Here is a 5,690-nt window from a genome sequence, read left to right on the forward strand (position 1 = left end):
TTGCTTGTGAGGCCAGCTTGGGCAGTCATTTAGGAGGGAAGGCGATTCTGTGTCAGTTAAAATGCATTCACATTTTAATGGTTTTCGCTCATTTTCTTTTCAAATCGCTCTTGAAACTTTGCCCACGAGTCTGTGTGGAAATCCTGGGCATTTACTCTTCCCTGAGGGCTCCTGGTGCTAAGGTAGATCCATTTGGCCCTGTTTCTCTCTGATGTGATTTCATGTTTATAAATCATTGTGTTTTCCTTTTGTAATAAGACATAGGATGCGATATTAGGGAGAGAGGGAGAGTAATTAGCATTACCATTCATGGGGGAAATGGAAATATGACTAACTATCTCGTTTCCTTGGGGCCCTGGGGATGAGCTTCTATGATTTGGAAGCATTTTGTGAATTTGCAAAGATCTTCAAGACCAACTATAGTTTACCACGTTAATTTCTTATTGATTTTTAGCAATTTCAAATTCTTGAGGCTTAGCTTAGCATGGACTTCTAGGCTTTTTAATTAGATCTGTATATACAAGTGCAAAGTGTTGTTGGAAATTATATGAATTGTTTCAAGATTTAGAAGAAAGAAAAAAAAGCACTTTATCCTTTGATTTGATAGCATTTTCTTTATGGAGATTGAGGTGAAAACAAATTGGACACTTATACTCTTTGGTTAAAATATATAGAATACTTTAAAGCCTCTTTATAACACTGGGTTTTATACCATTCCACTGTGTTAGAGCATGGCATTTTCATTATTCAATAAGATAAACTTCATAAAATAAGAAAATGTTAAGATTTTATCTTGTTTTCAAGGAATGCATATATTTTCCGTTTGATTTTCTATGGTGCTAATTTATTTACTAAGAGGCCCATATATGTTCCCTTTATACACTGGAATATCATAGGATGATTTACTGAGGGCAATACATATGGAACAAAATGTAAAGGTTTATAATAATCTCTGTTCCTCAGTGAGAAATGGGGTTTAACCTCTTCCACCTGGATACTTATGCTTCCTGTATCAATAAGACATGTTTCATCGTGTCCCCATTCTTATCATCTTCCCCTGGGGTTAATTCAGAACCTCCCAGACTTGCCTCTTCTTCTTCTTTCTCATGCACACCAACTAGCTCACTGCATTGATGGCTGGAGGCTGGACTTATCTGAAGGTTTCTCTGCCCATCTCTCCATCTCTGTAGTCTCTATTTGGTCTTGCCAGCTTGGTGGCTTCAGGGAAGCTGGACTTCTTACAAGTTGGCAGAAGGCTCGTAAGGCTCATACTCAGAGAAAGAGGGAAAGCCAGCAAAAGCTGAGTTGTCTTTTTTGACCCAGTGCCTAAAGCCACATAACATCTCTTCTTGCGTTCTGTCAAGGTAATCAGAGACCTACTCAATTTCAAGGAGAGGGGAAATAGACCACACCTCTTGGTAGGAGAGTGCAGGGATCTGGAAGAGCGTGTGGGACCAGAATGTGGGATTATTTTTTGAAAATATTGTAGTTCATGTCTTGAAATTTCAACTTAAGCTATGGTTTGGGATTACAGAATTTAACATATATTATAGTATGAAGCCTTGTTTTAGGCATCTAAGTCTATTTCAGATAGTACTATTCTAGGTTTATTGTTATATTTTTGGAGGAATTTGGAATGTTATAGTTCTTCTTGGTAAGTTGCCTTAGTATTGCTCATATGCTTGAGAGCAAAAATCAAAATTAAATGAACATATTTAAACAAGTATATGCTCCTGTGACAATTTCCCCAGAAGTAATGACCATATTGAAATAATTAGAATTTCAAATCATGTTAAAGTTGGTTTCTTTTTGCTGACCTGGTTCAGCAGATGCTAACCAAATTTAGGAGGACAATTCTAATTTCAGCATATAATATCCAGAAATGAAGTGAATGCAAAGGACTCTGTGACCTTCAGAGATGAAATTACACCCTTTCTAGCAAAGCCTTTTATTTCTAAAATGTGTGCTACTTCCAGCAGACCTGACTCATTAATGCCCCCTCCTTACCACGTTGTTCTGGATGGCCAAAGCATCATTATTGAGAACCTACTTTGCGCAGGGCACACTTTTTCCCTGATTGCTTTGCATAGAGATGAGTGCTTTTTCAAGGTTGAAGGCTTTGGATGAGATAAAGACTGCTATTGAGCTAATCAGAGCATATGTGGGAGGTTAAGGGGGTCAATGATTTTCTAAGAAAAACAGAGCCTTTTCTCTTTAAATTTTCCTCTTTTTAAATACAAATCTACTCTACAAACCTTCACATTTTCTTATTATTGTTTTGCTTTATTCCCTTCTTTACATTCATTTTCTCTTTCACAGCAATACCCCTTAAACATACACACATGCAAACGCATGAGTGTGCACACTCACACACACACATATACGATAATTTTAAGAAAGAATAAAATCACTATTTCCATGATAAGGGCCTTCATTTTGAAAAGGATTATTTTGCATCATTATGAATATTGTAATCAGTTGGTATATTTCTACTACCCCACTTTAAATTTATACTTTACAGAACTTACATACTTTGCTGTGCAACTTTATGCTTCTAGATTAGTCATGCTTCTAGAATATGCCATGGCATTATGATATGCCACTTTTTAAATAGATTTTTACTGATAGGTTGACAGCTTAAGCCCATCCTTGAAGTTCCATTTTGCTGTTTCTAGGCATTCTTACTTAGCTTATTATATTTTTGCCCTGAGATGGTGCCATTCCGAAAAGCAGAATAAATACCTGCATAATTCTTTATATATTTCTTTCTTATACAGATTAAGAGCGCCAACGTGCTAAATTAAATGAACTTCTTGCTTCAGTAAAGGATATTCTGGTTCTTGTCCTCAGGGAGCTTAGCGTGCTGATGATGTAGCTTCATGAATTAGAGGTCTTAGTGTTAGCATTAGGTGGAACTAATGAGGTCACTTATGATGCACTTTTCTTATCCTCACTCATCTTTGTGTAGCCCAGTGACACCTATAATGACCTATCTGTCAGGGACAGGGTGCAATATTAGTTGCCAGCATTCTGTGGTTTCTCCAATGATTCAGGGTTTCTAGAAATAAAAAGGAAAAAAAAAGAGGGAAGAGGATCAATGCAAGAATGAATAAAGGAAAATATAGCCACATGTGAGGCAAGAGAGCAAAAATTAGATTACGTATACAGAAACAATTCCTGTGTGATTTGTTAAATAATGTAATTTGAATATGTGAAAAAGGAAATCTCAGTCAAAGGAAATAGCATGGGCATATGGACCAAATTGAGTCAAAATTGTAGAGTTAGAATTTAATTTTCTTGCAATTTTCTTAATGTTTATTTTCTTTCAGAATCTATGGCTATGAAGTCATATGCATCTTTTCTCTGAATGTTTTAAAATGTCTTTTTGAAGCCTAGGCTATACCAAGTTCTTAGTTATTTGTTATGAACTTTAGGTGGCTAGTGATTTTCTATACTCAAAAATAATAATTTCAACAATATATTGAATAGCAAATATGAACCAGAAATGCTGCCATATGTATATGAAAAATAGGTGAAGGCCAGCAGAATACACCACCTCAAAATATGCCTTTTTGGCATAAGGATTATTTTAGGATGATTATTTTTGAGAAACAACAAATAGGAAAAGCTCTGAAAAGTGAGAAGTTACTTTTTTTTTTGTAAGAGACTTTTACATATAAAGGAAAATTTCCATCTGTAAGGGTGTCTCCCTCTCTGTACCAGGAAGGGAGGATGACTCTAAATATCTAAAAACTGATCAATAGAGAAGACAGCACTTTAACCTGCATAACAACCATGCTCTTGTGCTTTTGTGCTTTGCCTGATAACCTTCCTTATTCCCCCCTCCCCCCATCTTTTGTCCTTAGCTGGAGGTCCTAAGGTAGTGGTTTAGGTCATTTTGTGGAGTTGCTCAGTTTTCCTGGGTAGCTCCTATGTGTACACAGGAGACATACATGTTATTAAACCTTTGTTTGCTTTTCTCCTGTTAATCTGTCTCAGCCAAGGATCTAGAAGGTAGTCATTCTGAGGATAAAACCCATCTCTGGATAATGCTTTGTAACAAATTTGTAATTTGCTATGATTTGAAAAGTTGTGTGAAGGTGGAAGTGATAGCTAGAAATGAGAACATTAGGTTTCTAAAGATAATAATTTCTTTCTAATTTCCACTCATGGGTTCACAGATTTCCATTCAGTTCATCTTGAGATAGGCCAGTGAGCCATGACAAGTGGGATTGGGAAATAAATAGTTAAATGTCCAAGCAGTTTAGAACTATCTAGTAAATCTCAAAATCCTATCTTCTCTCATCAAGAACACTTAGAGTAAATGGTTCACACTTCTCCCCAACCAGAGGGTAATTATCATCATAATTACCTAGGTTTTAATATTAATACTAGAAAGAGAGCAAAGGGAAAGCCAGCCATTATAAGCATGGTCATCTGGGCAACTTGACCAGGAAGCTGCAAATTCACTATCCCCAGGGAATTACCAATCTATTCCCTGCAGATCACTGGGGCAAGTGGTCCAATAAAGGGGAGAATGGGTGCATGCACTGTGAAGTCAGGGTGACATAGGGAAGGAGCCTGCCTGTCAGTCTAACCTGGGAAAAAGATAATTGACTGGCCTGTTGGGGGGAGAGAGTGGATGGAGCCACTGAAAGCACATGAAAACCTGAAGGATTAGTTGCTTTAGCTCCTGATTATAATCCAGAGACAAAAAAAACTCTCTTTTGAGCTCCTGTTTCTTTTGCTTTCTTTCTCTTTTTATAAATATGTTTTCATTGATTTGAGAGAGAGAGAGAGAGAGAGAGAGAGAGAAACATCAATGATGAGAAGGATTCATCTATTGGCTGCCTCCTGTATGCCCTGGGATAGAGGCTGCCACCCAGGCATGTGCCCTGACCAAGAGTGGAGCCATGAACTCCTGGTTCATGGGTCAACATTCAACTACTGAGCCACCCAGCCTGGCTGTGCTGCTGTTTCTCACTTGCTCTGTGACCCACATTTGCCTGTGTGCCCCCGTAGCCATGTGGCCTTACGCAGCCAGCTAAGCTGGTCAGAGACCGCTCGGGACTGTGCTCTAACATGGAGCGGAGACTCTGGGCAGTGGCTTTAATCTTATCCCTGCTGAAAACAAGATTGGCCTTTTATCAGGGTGGGAGGAAGGAAACCCAGGGGTTTAATTTCACAGAAATAAAGATCACTTATTCTCCCCTGTGAGTCTCTCGGAATGCCTTTCCTTGGGACACCACAAGAATTCCACTTCCACGGACAACAAGTGGAGACACAGAGGACCCCCGATAACACTGCTGTTTCTTCTATGCCAAGCACTTCCTTGTTTCGCTGTCCCTAGCTTTAATAAAGCACCAAAATATGAAAATTGAACTGAAATGCATAGTTTTCCTCTGGGCAGGATGCAAAGGTGATTTCTCGGGTTCTTGTCCAGGTGCGTTCGAAGAATGAAGCCACGGACAAAGGTGGTATAGGAAAAGGTGGAAATTTATTGAGAAACAAGCACATACTCCCACCTGGGGAGGGGGAGAGACCCACTAAGTCCCTCTTTCCTAAGGTTTATAAAGGATACAGTGTCCTGATATCCCCTCTGATTGGTCACTATAGCAGCTTCAGAGCTCAAACCCCAAGTGGGGTCCCCCTTTTTTTCTCACTTTTGTTTTTCTACTCCCTGTGGCTTT

The sequence above is a fragment of the Myotis yumanensis genome, unplaced genomic scaffold (genome assembly GCF_028538775.1).
Source record: "Myotis yumanensis isolate MYYU_CA2020_CCGP unplaced genomic scaffold, mMyoYum1.0.hap1 SCAF_4, whole genome shotgun sequence".
NCBI lineage: Eukaryota > Metazoa > Chordata > Mammalia > Chiroptera > Vespertilionidae > Myotis > Myotis yumanensis.